The 21,056-nt window shown below is 43.0% G+C and overlaps 5 non-coding genes across 5 annotated transcripts; 1 reads left to right on the top strand and 4 right to left on the bottom strand.

The window, feature by feature from the left end:
- Positions 1 to 5,753: 5,753 nt before the first annotated feature.
- TRNAS-GCU (transfer RNA serine (anticodon GCU)) lies at positions 5,754 to 5,835 on the bottom strand. Its single transcript has one exon. It is a non-coding gene; the product is annotated as a tRNA-Ser (tRNA).
- Positions 5,836 to 8,563: 2,728 nt separating this feature from the next.
- Positions 8,564 to 8,635, bottom strand: TRNAQ-CUG (transfer RNA glutamine (anticodon CUG)). Its single transcript has one exon. It is a non-coding gene; the product is annotated as a tRNA-Gln (tRNA).
- A 1,420-nt stretch (positions 8,636 to 10,055) lies between these two features.
- Positions 10,056 to 10,129, bottom strand: TRNAI-AAU (transfer RNA isoleucine (anticodon AAU)). The gene has a single exon. It is a non-coding gene; the product is annotated as a tRNA-Ile (tRNA).
- A 1,296-nt stretch (positions 10,130 to 11,425) lies between these two features.
- On the bottom strand, positions 11,426 to 11,498 carry TRNAV-UAC (transfer RNA valine (anticodon UAC)). Its single transcript has one exon. It is a non-coding gene; the product is annotated as a tRNA-Val (tRNA).
- Positions 11,499 to 20,095: 8,597 nt separating this feature from the next.
- Positions 20,096 to 20,169, top strand: TRNAI-AAU (transfer RNA isoleucine (anticodon AAU)). The gene has a single exon. It is a non-coding gene; the product is annotated as a tRNA-Ile (tRNA).
- The last annotated feature ends 887 nt before the right edge of the window (positions 20,170 to 21,056 follow it).

Below are 21,056 nucleotides of genomic sequence, written 5' to 3'. Positions count from 1 at the left end.
ATATCACATCTCAATTAAATCTAGCCACATTGCCACATTTCTTTCCTTTTTTTTTTTTTTTTTTGTTAGAGACGGTTTCACTCTGTCACTCAGGCTGGAGTGCAGTGGTGTGATCTCGGCTCACTGCAGCCTCGACCTCCCGCACTCAGGTGATCCTTCCACCTCTGCCTCCCAAGCAACTGGGATTATAGGTGTGCTCCACCATGCCTAATTTTTTGTAAAAAAGGGGTTTCAACATGTTCCCCAGGCTAAGTCTAGCCACATTTCATGTGCTCAGTAGTCACTGTAGATAACGAATATACAAATAGTGCAGGTCTAAAATGTTTGAGAGATACTTCTTATCCTGCATCAACACAGCGTAAGAATATAGTAAGACTTACAGCTTGCTCCCTTAGGGAGGGCACCCCAGGTTCAATCCCCAAAGATTCCGTGTTTGGCAATTAGATTGGAAGTCTTCTTATTGGCTGATACCCTAGCATAAAGAAACGGAATAACTCCCCTTGAATGTTGTTGTGTTTATTTCAAGTGAAACTTCCATGCAAGATACGACTGGATTCTCTAAAAGAGAAAATGCTGGAATTTAATACAATTAAAGGGCTGGTTAAAGGATAGCTATAAATTGTTTGGTGCCTGTGTATGTGTGTCTATATGTCTACCTATCTGTGGGTTTGTGCGTGAGCATGTGTGCTGTATGCATTATTTCGCCACCAATAATTTTAACTGACTTCCCCACCACTGTCCCGGAAACAGCCTGACTCTCTTTACTCATTATCCAAAAACCTCAAGATATAATCTCTGCCCCACTCTTGGACTCTCACAGTTAGTACTGAACTTGCCTAACCACTCACAACAATGCATGAAAGGAAGTCACAAAGAAAGACAATAGAAGAGCATGTGGTCTTCATGGAGCAGTTGCAGCCAGCCACAGAAGAGATTGAGAGAGCTCCTGGCCACACTCGGGAGATCTTTCTTTGGCTCTGAAGTCTAGCTCTGTGGTCCAAATGGACATGTTTTCCTGAATATTGAATGGATTAACATTGCCCTTAAGAAATACTTCTTAGTTTTCTGGAGCTCCATTTATTTTATATTTTTCTTTTGGAATTAATACATTAATAGGAAACTTTCATTTTTTTGTTGTTGTTTTTTGTTTTTGTTTGTTGAGATGGAGTCTTGCTCTTGTTGCCCAGGTTGGAGTGCAATGGCACAATCTCGACTCACCACAATCTCTGCCTCCCGGGTTCAAGCGATTCTCCTGCCTCAGCCTCCTGAGTAGCTGGGATTGCAGGCATGAGTCACCACACCAGGCCAATTTTGTATTTTTAGTACAGACGGGGTTTCTCCATGTTTCAATCTGGTCTTGAACTCTAGACCTCAGGCGATCCGCCTGCCTCAGCCTCCCAAGGTCCTGGAATTACAGGCGTGACCCACCACACCCCGCCAAAAAGGAAACTTTCTCCTTTAAGTTGGCATTAATCATTTTCTTTTCTCATCTATTCTTGCAGTACCTTCCCTTATCACTCATTTCAAAGAGAGATGACAAATTTAACATTAATTTCCAACAGATTCAAGTTCTGTCTTCCAGTGAATAGAATACACACCTATCTTTGGTATGTCAAGGTTTTATAATTTTTGTACACACAAAGGAAAAGCATTTTTTACTTCTGACTAATAACTATGCAGTCGTCCTTTGGTATCCATGAAAGGTTGGTTTCAGGACCTCCTGTGGATAGCAAAATCTACCAGTGCTCAAGTTCCTGATATAAAATGACCAACTATTTGCATATAACATATGTACATCTTGCAGTATACTTTAAACCATTTCTAGATTATTTATCATACCTTATATCAATGGTCCCCAACCCCCGGGGTACCGGTCCCATCCGTGGAAAAATTGTCTTCTACTAAACCGGTTTCTAATGCCAAAATGGTTGGGGACCGCTGTCTTACATGATGCAAATGCTATGTAAGTAGTTGTTATGTTGCAATGTTTAGGGAATAATGACCAGAAAATTTCTGTACGTGTTCAGTACAGACGCAGCGTTTCTTCCAGTATTTTAGATCCGTGGTAGGTTGAATCCATGTGTGCAGAACCCATGGTTACAAAGGGCCAGCTGCTTTGCATTTTTACTTAGGTTAGACTCACCTGCTCACTGTCACTCCTTTATACACTTCCACGCGTGATTTGTAAACTTTAGATAGTTAATGAGAATGTTTTGTGAATTCTTCTCTAAAGCAATATATGTTAATCATGATGACACCATTTTCATCCCCACATACATAAACTAGAGTTATGTGGACTTTACACGAAAAAACAAAAGCAAGTTAAATCTGAAATGGTAGGGGCAGAAATAGAATGTATTGTTTAAAAAGTTTATGTAATGTTTTAAGTTTATGTTAAGGATTCCATAGTTAAAATCGGGGAGGGGAGTCTTAGTAAGATATTTGCAATTTTTGTTGTTGAGGAAATGAGGATTTTTTTAGCCTACAGACGTGCGCTACCGCACCCGGCTAATTTTTATATTTTCGGTAGAGACAGGGCTTTGCTATGTTGGTCTCGAATTCGTGGACTCAGGCTATCCGCCCGCCTTGGTCCCTTAAAATGCTAGGATTACAGAAATAACCCCCCACGCCCAGTCCTGAGGAGAAAATTTAAAGCCCTCTTTAGTGAGTCGTTACATATGGCTAAAAATTTATATAAATTCTTCTAAACAATAAGCACCCTCATTAATGAGAACTTATGCACAAAAAATGAATAGGGCAAACAGAAATAAGATGATGAAGGGAATACGCTTTATTCCTTTAATCTTGCTGCTTTGAAGACGTTCTTATCTGGAGACCCCCAGGCCAACAATCTTCAATTTATTTTTACCCACTGACCCCCAAAAGCATTTTGAACAGATATCCAATCAAAGGAGATTAGTTTATACCTACGAGTGTGTATACATTGGAATACTGTGAAGCAGAGTGAATAGAGACGACATTGATGGTAGAAACGTAATTTCTGGAAGACATTGTTTTCGTTTATTTTTGAGATGGAGTCTCACTCTGTCGCCCAGGCTGGAGTGCAGTGGCGCGATCTCAGCTCACAGCAACCTCCGCCTCCTGAGTAAAAGCAATTCTCCTGCCTCAGCCTCCCGAGTAGCTGGGACTACAGGCGGGCACCACCATGCTCAGGTATTTTTAGCAGAGACGGGGTTTCGCCATGCTGGCCAGGCTGATCTTGAACTACTGACCTCATGATCCGCCCACGACGGCCTCCCAAAGTGCTGGGATTACAGGCGTGAGCCACCGCGCCCGGCCGAAGACATTGTCAAGTGAAGAAAAAGCAAAATGCAAAGGAGTATTTATAGTTCTATATTACTTTCTGAGGTGCAAGAAAAAAAGGGGAAATAAGAAGGCAGACATGTAGAAGAATAAATCAGGAAGCGGCCAGACTCGGTGGCTGACGCCTGTAATCCCAGCACTTTGGGAGGTCGAGGCAGGTGGATCACCTGAGGTCAGGAGTTTGAGACCAGCCTGGCCAACATGGTGAAACCCCGTCTCTACTAAAAACACAAAAAAATTGCCGGGCGTGGTGGCAGACACCTGTAATCCCAGCTACTCGTGAGGCTGAGGCAGGAGAACTGCTTGAACCTAGGAGGCAGAGGTTACAGTGAGCCAAGATCGCGCCACTGTACTCCAGTGACAGAGAGAGACCGTCTCAAAAAAAAAAAAAAAAAAAAAAAAGGTAGGGTGGGAGATAAATCAGGAAGCAATGAAGTCAGTTACCTAGAACTGTAGTGGTTGTTGGAGGCAGTGGCTTATGCCTGCAATCCCAGCCCTTTGGGAGGCTGCAGAGGGCGATCCTTAGATCAGGAGTTTGGGACCAGCGTAAGAGAAAGGGCAAAACCCTGTATCTACAAAAAAATAAAAATAAAAATAAAATACAAAAATGAGCTATTCTGGAGAGGTGAAGAGTGGCTTGAGCCTTGGGGAGGTGGAGATTGCAGTGAGCTGAGATCATGCCAGTACATTCCAGCCTGGGCTGGTATTCAAGCGAATACCAATCCATAGTATACAAAAAGAAAGAACCAGACCAAGTTATTTTTAACTTGGGGCAGGATGAGAACTGCAAACAAATCTTGGACTCTTTTTAATTGATTTTGTTCTCTGTTGTAATGTGGACAAAGCAATTCTGAAGCCATTTTAGGTGTATTATAGGATAGGGCACATGAGTAAATGTGTTGATTAATTCATTTGAGTAAATCATTTCAGCCAGTGTTCTAATTGTGGAGGAGAATCATAGAGATGGGAGATGGTGGGAAGGCATAGAATTGTAAATATCGGGCCGGGGGTGGTGGCTGACGCCTGTAATCCCAAAGGGGGCGGATCACCTAAGGTCGAGAGTTTGAGACCAGACTGAAACATGGAGAAACTCCATCTTTACTAAAAATACAAAATTAGCCTGGTTTCATGACTCATGCCTGTAATCCCAGCTACTCTGGAGGCTGAGGCAGGAGAATCGCTTGAATCTGGGAGGTAGAGGTTGCAGGGAGCCGAGATGGTGCCATTGCACTCTATCCTGGGCAACAAGAGCAAAATTCTGTCTCAAAAAAAAAAAAAAAAAAAAAAAATTGTAAATATCGCTAGGTACTCATTATTAAAATATGCATATATGTGTGCATATCCATGTATATGTGCACATGTACATATATGTGTGTCTATTTATGTATTATGTATGTGTGAGTATACACATGTATTTCCTAGATACTGTTGATAAAAGGTTCCAGAAGCAAAGCTGCCTTAGAAGCAGTAAGTACACATAGGCCCTAGATATTGGTCTCCAATGTTATTCCTCAATAAAAGATCACCTCTGAGAAATAGGAGACTTCAGGACTGGGACAGGGTAAATGCAGTCGAGCCTAGAACAAGTTGTTATGCCAGAAATTAAGAAAGTTTTAAGAAATATAATGGAAGAATGTCACAAGAACAGAGTAGTCAGCTTGAAGGGGCTCCCTCTGACAAAATCTGGGTTATACAGACTACCAAAGTTATTAAAGGCAATAATTGTAAACCACTGAAAAATAAGATTTTATGAGTCCATACAGATAATAACTCCATAAACAGACATTAAACGGCGACTCTTGATTACAACAGAATGCCAAAGTAAAAACTGGTAAATGTGAGAATAGTATAACGAACATTCAACTTCCCATCAATCAGCTTAAACAATTAACAATATTTTGTCAATGTTGTTTTCTCTATTACTCCCCAACACCAACTAGTGTTTTGAAGCAAATCGAAGACAGGAGATTCCAAAGCACTTTACTTTGACAATAAACAAAGGTAAAAATTACTTGTTCCTGTGTAAATAGAGAGGACAGTGACACACAAACTTGTTCGGAGAAGGAGAGGGTAATCAGTGCCTGACCAAAGCCTTTGGTTCTTCGGCTTTGCAACATGAGGCACTATGTGAGGAGCAAGGGATCATTGCGCCATGGGGACACGTTGGCTAAGAGCCCTTCAGGTGTAGGCAATGCCCGCAGCCCACGTGCTGGATGTAGTAAATTGTAATCTAAGAAGGGAGAGTAATTCCACTCAGATCTGCAAGAACTCTGTGGTACCTAAGGAGGAAATAAAACAGACAGATGGTTGAGAGAAATGAGAGGAAGCAAAAGGAGAAAAGATGTAGGTGATCTAATCTACGTGACTTTTCTCAGAACAACTCAGACCTGCAGCAGAAACCAAAAACCCCTCGTTTTCTTTAAAATGACCGACGAAGGTGGGATTCGAACCCACGCGTGCAGAGCACAATGGATTAGCAGTTCATCGCCTTAGCCACTCGGCCACCTCGTCATTTGGACAGTGCTTCCTTTTAGGGGGTACTCATTTAAGGCTTACTTTTGACAAAGCCTTGCAGTTTGATTCTGGTGATATGTTGATATGTATTGTAATGTCCTTCAAACTGTAGTCTCCTTAAAGATTCTAACACAAAACAAGCTCTTTCCACCTTCTTGTGGAGAGCCTTTCACAGTTTAACGATCCTACCCAGCTCCCATATGTCCAGTCCCGAGTGTCATCGTTCCTCCCTATCCATACTGGCTTTCCAGCTACAGTGATTTTTTCTTCTCCCCAAGCTCCATGCCCTCCTTCTTCTCTTTTTCTATGCACAACAGTCTTTTAACTCTTCTCTCTGCCCTCACTTCACCTGCCTTAGTTCATTGCTCATTGTCAGATCTTAAGTTAGTCCTTACAGCCCTTCTTATTGAAGGCTAAGCAACTGACAATTTGGGGGGCAGTTTTTTCTGTTGTAAACGTATTTCTGTTCTGTTTCCGCCAAGGAATTTTATCCCAGTATTACGTATTTGTATGCTTAGAGACCCTAGCATGCCACACAGCAAAGGAAAATACTTACAGAAAGTGAAATTTTTGTTATTTCCATTGACCATAAATCCCTAAGAGTTTCATCGTTTTTCTTCTGCTTTGAATTACCTTTACACCCCATGGTGGCACAGAATAAAAAACCTAATCAACAACTTTGATAAATAATTTGGCATATATGAAAAGTTGGGTTGCATTGGAAATGCACCTTTTAGTGACATGCATGTTAATATTTTTTTCTCCATCAATTTATGTGTCCACGGATAAATACTTCTATAGCTAGAGTAAGAAAAGTTCGGTGGAATTAACAGCAAAAAGATCAGTAGATTGTGGTTTTGAGTAAGTCTGGACATTCCAAAAGGTGTTTTATGATCATTTAAGGTGCATTATTTAAAGTGGAATCTTCAACACATTTCCATTACGTTTATCTAAATTTAATAAACAGCAGCAATAAATAGAAGTGATGGCGAGCAGAAGATTTGGGACCATGTGAAATATATAACTTTATGGATATTCATATTTGTATTTGTATTCATATTTAACAAAAGTCAAAGAATTTTTCTACAAGTCTCAATAAGTATAAAAAAATGAAAATACTAACTTTCCATGGCATATGCACGTTCCGTTTTGTTGAAAATGGAGGCTGGGTGCGGTGGCTCACGCCTGTAATTCCAGCACTTTGGGAGGCCAAAGTGGACAGATCACTTGAGGTCGGGAGTTCGAGACCAGCCTGGCTAACATGGTGAAACCCTGTTTCTACTAAAAATACAAAAAAATTAGCTGCGCGTTGTGGATCCCAACTAATTGGGAGGCTGAGGCAGGAGAATCGCTTGAACCCGAGAGGTGGAGGTTGCAGTGAGTCAAGATCGCCCCACTGCACTCCAGCTTGGACAACAAGAGCAAAACTCCATCTCAAAAAAGAAAAGAAAAAAGAAAATGAAATATTATTAGTCGGAAGTAAATGAGAAATGTGAAGGTTCCTTAATAAAATCATCTAAAATATGCAACTGGGACATGACTGTGTCTTGTTTACAGAAGCTTTGGAGATGGCGTTTAGTTCCTTCGTAAAATCATGTAAAATACGCAACGGAGACACACAACTCTGTGTCTTGTTCTGTCACAGTAAGATGTTATGTAAAAAGTGAGAATGATTTGCAGGGGAAGACAGAAGGAGCTAGCGCGTTAGGGGAGACACATTTGGGGCAATGTTTCGCTGTAGCCTCTAGGATCTCGTGGTCGCCGGCCCAGCCACCCTGTCGCCGGCGCTTCCTTTTCGGAAGCGCTTTTTCCTGTTCACATTCCCTGCTTTCTCGCCTCGCCTGCCGCTTTCCTCTTTCGTACCCGCCCCTCCAAAAGCAAACCGCCCTAGCAATTTCCGGGTGACTGAACGTCTCCAATCTGTCTAAGAGGGCCCGAGCTCTGAAACCCCTTCTTCAGGAGCGGGTCCAAGCCCAGACGTGGAAATGCCAAGGAAGTCGAGTTGCTGCGCGCCAAGCACTGCGCTCAGGGAACCCTCGCTAGGAAACGCTGCAGGACTTGGGGGGTTGGGGAGGGGTAGAGGAGGGGCGGGAGGGGGTGTAGAGTAAACTCTGGTATCCTGGGACAGAGAGTGTTTTCCGCTCATTTCCCCCTCTTCTCTGTCCAAGTCAAACTTGCTTGTGCAAACTCGAAGCAGCATCTATCTCTATTGACTATGGACTATCGCCCGTTCTGTCTTCTCCGTCACCTGTTCTACCGGCTCAGTCCTCAGAAGTTGAGCTACTATCACTTTGTGGTCTCGTCTGAGGACAGTTTTCTCTTGGCTTCGGCAACTGTCAGCTCTCCTAGACCCATTAAGTAGGTGAATCCTTTTCTCAATTTCCATCCCAACTTTCCTCTGTCCGTTTCCTTTCTGTCTTCTCACCAGACTCCTGTCCACCGTCTCCTCACTCGTTTGCAGATCTTTTCTGGAGACTTTATTTCCAGTTCCAGCAGGGCTCGCGTGATTTCCCCTTGCATTTCCTTTTGAGGTTCTCTTTTTTTCTCCAAAGAACAAATTGTGCGCAGAAAAAAATTAAGTTATTCTTTGGTTGACAGCTAAAGATATTCCGCTCAAGAGATGTGACGTGGGAATATCAGGAATAAAGTTTGGTAGAGTGATTTGTGTGAGCACCAGGACAGACTGGAGAAACGATGGCGATTCCAATGCAGAGGACAAAAGTTAAGGTTCCACCGAGATTTGAACTCGGATTACTGGATTCAGAGTCCAGAGTGCTAACCATTACACCATGGAACCCACGGCAGCTGTTTTGTTTCCTGAAGTCATAAGTGACATATTTCTCCACCTTAGGTTCCTTTTCTATGTCCCATAGTTAGCGAGATGGGTGCATTCTGCTTTTCCTCTTGGAGGATTAAGTCACGAAGACGCTTACCTGCCATATGCCTACGTTCAACACCTTTTACACCAGAGTCTTAGTGGAAAACATTGACTTCCAAATGTTCGGAGTCGTCTCAACCCCTATATTTCCTCTCAAGTGGTTTCAGAGCTTGGCGCCCGGGCCCCGGGCCTCTATTTTATTAATGGAAAACAAGTGAGATTGTTAAACAAGACTGTGTGCTAGGTGCCAGGCACACAGTGTGCCAGGTGACCTTGTGCCGGGTTTTGTGACAAGTGTTTTCTATTGTTACCTCACCTGTGAGGCTCACAACCGCGCTGTGAGATGAGACCCATAATCTCCATTTTACAGGTGAGAAATTTGAGTCAGAGACCTGAGATGCATTACTCCTTTTCGTTATAAATCTAATCATTTCTAGAAAATCGTTTTTTGCCAGGGTAACATCTAGCGTTTTTGACGACACCTTACGGAAAGATTTTACCGAAGTCATAGGGGAGACGTTGCTGTTTACAGAAAACTGAAGTAAATGCACTTGGAGGAAGATCCCAGCAACCCGAGGACAGCAACTCAGGGAAAGCAGGGGAGGGGCAAATGTCCCTCTGGAGTTTCCCAGGAGAGTACACAGCTCCCCTGGTCCGTCCACTGCCCTTCACCAATGAGAAATAGGTACAGGATAGACTTCCAAACTGACACAAAGAAAACTCCCTGCCCTTTGTGACACACACAGGAGCCCAAAACACACACACACACACACACACACACACACACACACACACAAAATCGGTTTCTGTGAACAAAACAAAACAAAAAGTTTGTGTTCCTTGTTTAAAGTGATAGAATCCTCACACGGCAATGTTGTCTGTCAGTTAAATTCGAAAGGGTTTTCAGAGATACATTTACAACCTTCCAAGAATTTCTTCTCTTTATCTTGTGTCTCAGCAATTTGAGAAAGAAGGTTGGTTTCAGGACTAATTTGGAAGGACAATTTGAAATCAAATAAGCTTTATTTTTTTAAAAAATGCAAAAAAAAAAAAAAAAAAAAGCCAGTTATTCTTCTACTTCTGCCCCCCCACCCCTTTCATTAAACAGGTTTCCAATCATTGGGGTCTCTGCTCTGAACAGCGTTTTGTTTCCAGCCCTTACTCCTGGAGGAAATAGTAACACCATTACCTGGGAAACTGTAGCATTCCAGATGAGTCAGAAACAAAGGTTCTAGGTTAGTTAAGAAATGAGGTCAGTGAATTTGGATCGTCTTAGAGCATTGTTACATATCTTCGGCTCTTTACTGAAAACCAAGTTTCTCAGGAGAAAAACAACAAATGGCCCGTACGGGGATTGAACCCGCGACCTTGGCGTTATTAGCACCACGCTCTAACCGACTGAGCTAACCGGCCGCCCGCTTCATTTCTGCGATGTTATTCGCCTCATCCCCAACCCCACCCCTTCTCCGCGAGTGTTTAATTCAGCATCTTAAGTCTTGTTAGTCTTACAGGGAAGAACAATTTCTTAGTTGCTTTAGAGTCTTAATAGAATGAGAAATTTCCTCTTAATGCAAAACAAATCAAAGAAAGAACTTTGTTTTAAGCTGCATTCGTAGACTTGAAAGAGAACGCTTAAACATGTCAAACTGGCTAATGGCCCAGGAATTCGTGGAAATACTTGCTGCTTTCAGAATGTCTGGTCAGTACATGCAAACAGTGAACCAGATTCAGTGAAATATTAACTAGTCTTTGCTTCATAAGAGCCGCTTACTAACACAACAAATAAATTGGTGCCTGAAGAATATTCCCGACGAGTCTGATTCCGTACAGTCCCACAATCGAGATCATCCCAGATTTCTTATGTCCAGATCCTCAATTTGGGAGTCTTCCTACGTGTTCCCTCAGATTTCCAAAGTGACCTCAAATCAAAGGTCGCTTGCAAGACCTTGGTATTGGAGAATTCTAGAAATATGGTTCCACTCACCATTCCAGGGCCCGTTAAACCCAATCATTGTCTACCCACTCACTGTTTCCCAAAAGCATTACCATTGTTTTTAATGTCTTGTTTATCTTTCCAGAGATTTTGAATACATAGACAAAGTTACACACGTGTTTTCTTTTTTCTCTTCATGAATAGAGGGATTTTATCCACGTTTATACCCTAATTCCTGAGGTCTTGTGGCGATCAGGAGATGAGCCCAGCAAGGTAAAGGATTGTCGAGAAGCTGGCCACGCAGTATCCTCTGTCCTCATTAAGATTTCCCTGCAGAGTCTTATATATATATTCTCTCTCCATTCTCTCTTCTCTTCTTCCCCAAAAGTCATGTGATGTTTGAAAATATTGTCTGACAATAAATAAATTGCTGGTGACTGGTAAAGTTCACCTAAGTGGTCTAGAAGCGGAGATTTTCACTTGTAGAAATCCCCAAGAGCCTCTCTTTGAATAAAGCCAGCAGGCGGCGGTTCGCATTAGGAAGAGAGCAGAGACCCCTCCACCCGCAATCTCACCCCCTTTAAAGGCAGGCACCTCCTCCTATTTATGACACTGCTGACCGCATGCCGAGGGCAATACCTAACAGAACCGTAATTCTCTTTTTGAAAGCTGAGAGAGCTCGAGAGATAGTGCAATGGTGCCATTGTAAAGACGTCCACTAACAAGGTCAGCTAAGGGAATCTTGAAAAACAGAAACACCCTGAAAAATTGGACATTGTTTCCGCTCGGTTTCGAGCCGAGGACCTTTCGCGTGTAAGGCGAACGTGATAACCACTACACTACGGAAACCTACGTGCTTTACAAGCTTCCTTCATTAAAGGAGAATTAAATTCTTCTGTTTCAGCGTTGGTAATATCGAGTTGATTGGCCTTTTCTTTCAATAAATTATCAAGATTACCATGCTTTTCTTTATGGAAAAAAGTCCTCCATTAAAACTTTTTCTTTCTTTGTTTCTTCTTTCTTTTCTTTCTTTTTAAATTGTGACTGGAGAAGTTAAGGAAATTTCCCCCTGAGATGTGAGGTTCGTTACTGTGAACATTGAGATTTTTCTGCTTTTTTTTTTTTCCTCCTTCTCACCGGGGAGAGGCAGGAATTCAGAAGAGTGTGATTTCCTTGTTGTTGATGTTTATGGGGGAAAAAAATGCGAAGAGATAATGTAGTAGACAAGATTATATAGAGTGTAAAAGGAAGGCTTGTGGTGGCCAGAACACTGCGAACTTAAGTTGAGGCTCAAAGTGAATGTATGTCCTATCTTGATGACCAGCTGTCTGCATTTCCTGCCTAGAGGTCTTTATATTGTTCTGAATATATCACCAGGGTAAGCATGTTTACAGACTTTGGGAAGGGCAGAGGACTATCAGGAAACTGGAAAGGTTCTGTTGTCTATCAGATACCTCTCTACACAACATTCAATTTGTTGAGTTAGTGTCTCACTGTGATGATTGTGAAAATTCTGTTCAAAGACACCAGTCTGTGCATTTTTTCCTTAAAGATGCTGACCATGATGGCCATTGTTATTATCTATTTTCTTTAAAGGGAAGAATTCAATTCCTCTTTCCCTATTGATTACACCGTTTCTGCAATTGAGTCCCAAATCCAAGAAAAATAGGAAATAATAACACTTTTACTAATTCTGCAATTTGGACAATTAACTATTAACCTCAGTTCCTTGTCTCAAAATAAGATTAACCTTTACCTTGTAGAAAGCTATGGGTTCACACATCATTCAGTTAATATTTATTGTGTGCCTATTGTGTATATGAACATTGCAATGCACAACGGGATTTTATTAGTAAACGAAACCAGGCAAATGCAGTATTTGTAAGAAAGAGAGACATATAGTGCTAAGAGAAATATGAAGATTAATTTAGAAAGTTTAGGGGAAGATTTCTCTGAGAAAGTAATGATTCTGCTCAAGTTTAAAGGTTGGGGAGATGTTCCCTAGGTTTAGAAGAGTGTTAAAGGTAAAAGAAATCATATGTACCAAACCCCATGGAAAATAAGAGGGACTGAGTTGCAAGTGGGACGGTGTGATTGGCGGGAAAGGGGCAGTGGGCTATGAAATAAAGCTGAGCACATGGGAGTCAGCCATGGAGAGGATTTCAAGTCACAATACTGAAGATGCCATGATTAAATAGCTATAAAATGTGTAAGTGATAATCAGCGCTTTTAAAATGCCAGTTTCTGCCCTTTATCCTTTTGTCCTCTCAAAGCACACAGAATGAGATCGAGGGTGACCTAATCTCTAAGTTAAAACCAGCTAAATTTTTTCTCCAACAATCTGGGAATACTCAGAGGAATTCAGATCATGTGTATACCCTTAGCCCACTAAGGACAAAGGCAATGGTCTCAGTTGAGAGCCCAGCAAATCTGGCTTCCCTACCTGGAATTCCAGTTCCGTGCTCTTTCCGCCCCCACGCCCCTCCCCATCTAGTGCTGGGCTCTGCGGTTGCACTAGGATTTAAGACACTGAAGTGTAGGTAGACTTATTTTCTAGCCTTGTACTCAATCAAGTAGAAATCCTGCGTTCCGGCTGGGCGCGGTGGCTCACGCCTGTAATCCCAGCACTCTGGGAGGCCGAGGAGGGCGGATCACCTGCGGTCGGGAGAGAGCAGCCTAACCAACATGGAGAAACCCCGTCTGGACTAAAAATACAAAATTAGCCAAGCGTGGTAGCCGTGCCTGTAATCCCAGCTGCTAGGGAGGCTGAGGCAGGAGAACCGTTTGAACCTGGGAGGTGGAGGTTGCAGTGAGCTGAGATCCCGCCACTGCACTCCAGCTTGGGCAACAAGAGCAAAAGTGTCAAAAAAAAAAAAAAAAGAAAGAAAGAAAGAAAAGAAAAGGAAAAAGAAAAAAGAAAAGAGAGAGAAAAAGAAAAATCCTGCATTCCATATTTCTAATTTTTTAAAAACCAAAATTTGTGACAAATACACTCCAGTAACTCGATATACCATTAAACCATTTCCTCCTCTCCTATCTCATTGCAAACATCCCGGCAAATCCAAAGCCCGCTGATTTTCCAACGCCCGTTCTGACTCCAGGGGGAGTAGGGTTCCCTCTTTGCAACCAGGACGCCTCTGTCACCACCTCAAGCTGAGCTGGAGGCTGAGTCCTTGGCAATGTCCTGCTCCACCAGCAGCTGCCAATCTAGATACCCTGCCTGCGAGGGCTCCAATGCCCGCTTTCGTGCTTGTCTGTTCCACAGACTTATTTCCAAATCACACACCCAGGTAAACTCATCCTAAGCCTACCTCAACCCAGGCAGGATTATTCTGTACTTAAATTAAACACGTTGGAGAGGCAGCTCTCTGGCTGTTGAATAATTGACAACCTCTGTCACAGAAAAGCCGCCCTACCCTGGAAAGGCGGTTCTGATTCCAGACCCCTGCGCGGCGCCCGGGATTCCTGGAAAGGTGAGGAGGCTCGGAGTTGACCCTGTTGGGGAAACACCTTAGCAGAGAGACGCAGATCAAGACTGGCTGCAGACCAAGTCCCTGGAGGAATTGCAGGTGGTAGGAACAGGGTCCCAGAGGCAACCGCAGGGAGGGAAAACAGAGTGGAGCCATTTCTAGACAAAGAGATCTGTCGCGGTTCCAGACAGGAAACTTTTCTTAGTCATCTCCTCCATTCCCTACTACATTCCACCCCACCCTCTCCTTGCACAAATCTCCTGTGGAAGGTTTCTGAAAATAATTCTGTAAAAGAAAGCAAAACAAAAACTGAGGTTTCCCAGAGAGGGATGGTAGCGCCGCACCTCGTTTTCCGTTTGTTTGCTTGTTTAGCTCTCTCCCAACCACCTTTTTTTTTTTTGACTGATTACTCAGTGGCCATTTGGCTGTTCTTGTGAAGCGCCTACTCAAATCTCTCACCCATACACCTTAAAGTGAAAATAAAAATAAACCCTATTTAAGAAAATTTAGAGGCCGGGAGCGGTGGCTCACGCCTGTAATCCTAGCACTTTGCGAGGCCGAGGCGGGCTGATCACCTGAGGTCGGGAGTTCAAGATCAGCATGACCAACATGGAGAAAACCCCGTCTCTGTTAGAAATACAAAATTAGCTGGGCGTGGTGGCGCTTGCCTGTAATCCCAACTACTCGGGAGGCTGAGGCAGGAGAATCGTTTGAACTTAGAAGGCAGAGGTTGCGGTGAGCCGAGATCGCGCCATTGCACTCCAGCCTGGGTGACAAGCCTGGGCAACAAAAGCGAAACTCCGTCAAAAAAAAAAAAAAAAAAAAAAAAAAAAAAAGCTAATACCCACTGTCTGGCCCGTTCCGGGATCCAATCCGTGACCTTAGCGTTCCCTCTTAACAAATTATATATGTATATAAAACGACTTTTCCCTCTTCAACTTCTTTAAGAAAAATAAAACCCTGAAACAATCAAAAACAATTTTTTAAAATCCCTACATTCTTCCTATTTCACTCACCACCTCCCTTTCCCCTCCACCCCCGTCCGCACTGTGGACCGCAGTTGTAGGAAAAGGAAAAGCTTAACATTTGGCCGGAAAAAAAAAACCCTACCACTTACCTGAAAACAGTCCTTTCCAAATATTCCAGGCGATTCTGATCCGAGAGTTTCAAGCTCAAGTCCCCGAGCGGGGCATTCTTCCAACGACTCGAAGAAGGCCGAGGGCAAAAGCGAAGCTGCTCCAGGCCTGAGACTACGGCGAGCGGAACACGGAAGCGACCTCTGAGCAGCCTCAGGCCTCAAAGTACTCGACTCCAGCGCGCAGGGTACGGATTCCTTTTCAATCTTGGAGACCATTCCGGAAATAGGCTCCTCTCAGAGGCCTCGGAACCAGGGAACTTCCAGCCTCTCACCGCCTGGCCCCGAGGTGGTTCTGCGGTCGCCACGACCCTGATGTGTCTCTGGTCCTGCGCTGATGGTGTTTTAAAGACCATGGTGGATGGCCTCTCTCCAGAAATCTGGGTCCTCATCTCCAGGCAGGACCAAGACCCCCAAATCAAGGCCAACAGCAAGGTGCTTGATCTAGTACCAAGAACTTTCTCCATCACTTGTGCCAATACACACACACACACACACACACACACACTCTTCATCATGACAACCCTGGAAGTGAAATAAAGGTTTGGGGCATAAAATTTAGATGACTGGATTTAAATATGAGTTCTATGGCCTTCGTTTCTGTGAGACGCTCAATAATGTCTTTATGAGAACATGTCAAACTCCTGGCGTGGAACATAGTTTTATCAAGTTCTGATTTTTGCTTGAAAGCTTAAAGTTTAACACTGACAACCATTACTATCCATTATTTTACCTAGCAGTGTCTGACAAATACCTCAATTTGAATGATCATAGTTGTCTGTTAGTCATTCTTTCAAATAAAAATCAGATTCCATCAAAAGGCAGCTGGCTAGTTCATCACACAACAGAAACAATCACACAAGTGCTTTCCCTTAAGACAATCACCCAACTGCAGAATGCAGCAGAATTGCTTTATGCATTCTTTCCATTGTATTGCATAATTTAAAGAGGAGTATTTAAGGGTGCAAATTTAATAAATTAGGACGTTCTTTTTTTTTTTTTTTGAGACGGAGTTTCGCTCTTGTTGCCCAGGCTGGAGTGCAATAGCGCGATCTCGGTTCACCGCAACCTCCGCCTCCCAGGTTCAAGCCATTCTCCTGCCTATTTGCCTAGTAGCTGGGATTACCGGCATGTGCCACCACCCCCGGCTAATTTTGTATTTTTAGTAGAGACGGGGTTTCTTCATGTTGGTCAGGTTGTTCAACTCCAGCCCTCAGGTGATCCTCCCCACTTAACCTCCCAAAGTGCTGGGATTACAGGCGTGAGCCACTGCACCCAGCATAAAATAGAACATTCTTTAGTGAAACTGGATTTTTTTTTTCTTCTTCAGTTGCATGGCGGTGAAGAATGAAGTGGCTACTAAGACAGTTTGGTGCCACTGCCTTAATTCATGCTCAGGTGCCCCACCATTGTTTTCATACCGTTAGTGCAAATATCAACAGTGTGGAAGGATGAATAACCCTCTGCTATTACTACGAAGCAGTTTATTCCACTCAGCAGTCTCCTCCAGATAAGCACTGACTTTGCAGAAGTTTGGGTCGCCTCCAGGTCTCAGTGGTCCTGGCTCCCCAAATCTGGAAGAGAAATGGAAATCAGAGCCATGGGAAAACATCAAAGAGTTCCTTGAAATAAAATCCCCCCAAAGTCTGAGGTTATCCCGTCTGGCTTTGGGGAAGGAATATGGACTCTAGTTATGAGCTCTGTTTGTTATGAGCCATGGAGTATCAAGGTTGGTGCAAAAGTAATTGCAGTCTTTGTATTGTTGAAATTTACTGTTTGATATTGGAATGCATTCTCAAATAAGTGTGGCTATGTTATATATCATTAATGCACATTTCTCGCTTTATTTATTTATTTTTTTTTTGCTCATGACATTACTTGCTGTTTATTTTTATTTTAGACTATGGAAATGATGTTAGACAAAAAGCAAATTCAAGCAATTTTTCTTATTCGAGTTCAAAATGGGTCATAAAGCAGCAGAGACAGCTCTCAATATCAGCAACGCATTTGACCCAGGAACTGCTGATGAAAGTACAGTGCAGTTGTGGTTCAAGAAGTTTCCCAAAAGAGAGGAGAGCCTTGAGGATGAAGAGTGTAGGGGCGGGCCTTGGGAAATGGACTAGACTAATTGAGAGCAATCATCGAAGCTCTTACCACTACAAGAGAAGTTGCCGAAGAACTCAACGTCGACTGTTTTACCATCGTGCGGCGGCGTTTGAAACAAATTGGAAAGGTGAAAAAGCTTGGTAAATGGGCTGAGCGAATTCTTTTTAAAAAATTGTCGTTTTGAAGTGTCATCTTCTCTTATTCTACGCAACAACAGAGCATTTCTCCATCGGACTGTGATATGCGATAAAAAGTGGATTTTATGTGACAGCCGGCGACGACTAGTTCATGGTTGGAGCGAGAAGCTCGAAAGCACTTCCCAAAGCCAAACTTGTACCAGAAAAGAGCTCATATTCACTATTTCGTGGTCTGCTGCTGGTCTGATTCACTACGGCTTTCCGCAGACCCGCGAAACCATTACAGCTGAGAAGGATACTCAGCAGATCGATGAGAGGCACCAGAAACGCCTACAGCCGGCAGTGGTTAACCGAAAGGGCCCAATTCTTCACGACAACACTCGACTGCACGTCCCACAACTAACGCTTCAAAAGATGAACGAATCGGGCTACGAAGATTTTCCTCAATCCATCATATTTACCTGACCTCTCACCAATCAACTACCACTTCCTCAAACATCTCGACAACTTTTTGCAGGGAAAACGCTTCCACAACCAGCTGGATGCAGAAAATGCTTTCCAAGACTTAGTCCAATCCCTAGGCACAGATTTTTTTTTTTTTTTTTTTTTTAGATGGAGTTTTGCTCTGTCGCCCGGGCTGGAGTGCAATGGCGGAATCTCGACTTACCTTAACCTCCACCTCCCGGGTTCAAGCGATTCTCCTCCCTCAGCCTCCCGAGTAGCTGGGATTACAGGTATGCGCCACGACGACAGGCTAATTTTGTATTTTTAGTAGAGACGGGGTTTCTCCATGTTGGTCAGGCTGGTATCGAACTCCTGACCAACCTCAGGTCATCCACTTGCCTGGGCCTCCCAAAGTACTGGGATTACAGGCGTGAGCCACCGCACCTGGCCCGGAGCACAGATTTTTACCCTACAGGAATAAACAAACTTATTTCTTGTTGGCAAAAATGTGTTGATTGTAATGGTTCCTATTTTGATTAATAAAGATGTGTCTGAGCCTAGTTATAATGATTTTAAAATTTGTGGTCCAAAAGTTCAATTCCTTTTGCACCAACCTAAATATTAGTTTTAACGAATTGAAAGTATGAAGGAAGAAACAGACTGTGGGTAAAGACACAGTAAAACAAAAAACATATTAAAAGGCCTAGGTACTCCATGGCTCATAACAAACAGAGCTCATAACTAGAGTCCATATTCCTTCCCCAAAGCCAGACGGGATAACCTCAGACTTTGAGGGGATTTTATTTCAAGGAACTCTGATGTTTTCCTATGGCTCTGATTTCCGTTTCTCTTCCAGATTTGGGTAACACAGTGAAACCTAAAAATACAAAAAGAAAAAAAAAAAAAGGTGGGCGTGGTGGCATGCACCCGTAGTCCGACTCGGGAGGCTGAGGCAGGAGAATCGCTTGAACTTGGGAAGTGGAGGTTGCAGTGAACCGAGATCGCACCACTGTACTCCAGCCTCGGCGACAGCGCGAAATTTCGTCTAAAAAAAAAAAAAAAAAAGAAAAAGAAAAGGGATTTAAAAAGTGGATAAAATGCCACTATGTGTGAAGAGAAAAAAGAAAACATTTGTTTAACTTTGTCTATGCGTTCAAAATCTCTGCAATGACGAAGAAGATACTAAAAACAATGCTAATATTTTTGGGAGACAATGGGTAGAAAGATCGGTGTAACCGTCCCTGGATGGTGAGTAGAGCCACATTTCCAGAATTCTCCAATACCAAGATCTTCAAAGTGGGCTTTGATTTGCGGTCACCCTGGAAATCTGACTCAACAGATAGGAAAACTTCCAGAATGGAGGCTCCGGGCAGAAGAAACCCGGGAGGATCTCGACTGTGGGGCCATCGAGAATCAGACTCGTTGGGAAGGTCCTTCAGGGGCCAGTTTCCTGAACCCTCTTACAACACAAGGACTTGCTAACATTTCACCGAGTCTGATTCACTGTCTGCACGTACTGATTACCAGACATTTAGAAAGCAGCAAATATTTACACAGATTCCTGGGCCATTAGCCGCAGTTTGAAACTTTTAAGCGTCCTCCTTCAACTCTAGGAACACAACTTAAAAAATAAAAAAAAATAAATCCATTAAAAGCGCTTTTTCTTTGTTTTGTTTATGTTTTAGGAGAAAGTTTCTTATTTTTATTAAGAGTCTACAGCAACTAAGGAATTATTTCTCCTTGTGAGACAAACAGAAATTATATCGCTGAATTTAATACTTTTTTTTTCTTTAGAGAGGGAGTCTCGCTCTGTCTCCAGGCTGGAGTACAGTGGCTCTATCTCGGCTCACCGCACCCTCCACCTCCCAGGTTCAAGCGATTCTCCTGCCTCAGCCTCCGGAGTAGCTGGGACTACAGGGGCGCACCACCACACCTGGCTAATTTTTTGGTATTTTTAGTAGAGACCGGGGTTTCACCATGTAAACCAGGATGGTCTCGGTCTCCTGAACTCTTGATCCACCCGCCTCGGCCTCCCAAAGTGCTGAGATTACAGGCGTGAGCCACCGCGCTCGGCCTGAATTCAATACTTTAATAAGAGAGGGATGAGGGTCGGAATGGAGGGGGTGGAAAAAAAAAAAAGCTACTCATGACTTTGGCCGGTTAGCTCAGTTGGTTAGAGCGTGGTGCTAATAACGCCAAGGTCGCGGGTTCGATCCCCGTACGGGCCAGATGTTTTTCTCGGTTGTTCTAGAGAAACTAGTCCGTTTTCAGCCAGTGAAGAGCTGAGGGTGCCCGAAAATGGTCCAAATTCGCCGCCGTCGTTTCTTAATCCACCTGCAAACTAACTCCATTCCATAATCCCCCAAAATTCTACATGTCCTCAGGTAAAGCTCTTATTCTTTTCCCCCAGGTGTAAGGGCTGGGGACAGAAAGCTGTTCAGGGCAGAGGGTCCAAGACTGGGAGCCCTGCCTAATGAAAGAAAAAAAAAATTACTTAAATAAAGCTTGCTTGATTTCAAATTGTCCTTCCAAATTACTCCTGAAACCAACCTTCTTTCTCAAATTATCAAGGGATACAATATAAAGAGAAGAAATTCTCAGGAGATTGTGAATACGTGTCTCTGAAGACTCAAATTTAACTGAAAGACAAGATTGCCCTTAGAGGAAGCTATCTCTTTCAATATGGAACACAGACTTGCTTTTTTGTTTGTTTGTTTCGGTTTGGTTTTTTGTTTAGTTTTTAGGAAAGGATGAACTAGACAGGAGTCAAATCTGGCCTCTTGTGATTAATAAACATGCATCCTGCATATTGCTTCCAACTTGAAAGAACAATTAAATATTTCTTCTCTTTATCTTGCATGATCTTGACAATTTGAGAAAGAAGGTTGGTTTCAGGAGTAATTTGGAAAGACAATTTGAAATCAAGTAAGCTTTATTTAAGTAACTTTTTAAAAGCCAGTAATCTTCTAATTTTTTTTCTTTCATTGGGCAGGGCTCCCAGTCTTGGGCCCTCTGCCCTGAATGTCCTTCTGCCCCAGCCCTTACACATGGAGGAAAAGAATAAGAACTGTACCTGAGGAGATGTAGAATTTTGGGGGATTTGGGAATGGAGTTA

This window comes from Aotus nancymaae, unplaced genomic scaffold, assembly GCF_030222135.1.
Source record: "Aotus nancymaae isolate 86718 unplaced genomic scaffold, 86718_ANA_hifiasm-v0.15.2.pri h1tg000051l, whole genome shotgun sequence".
NCBI classification, from domain to species: domain Eukaryota; kingdom Metazoa; phylum Chordata; class Mammalia; order Primates; family Aotidae; genus Aotus; species Aotus nancymaae.
The sequence above is the reverse complement of the archived record's forward strand: the minus strand, read 5'-3'. Positions and strand labels throughout refer to the sequence as shown.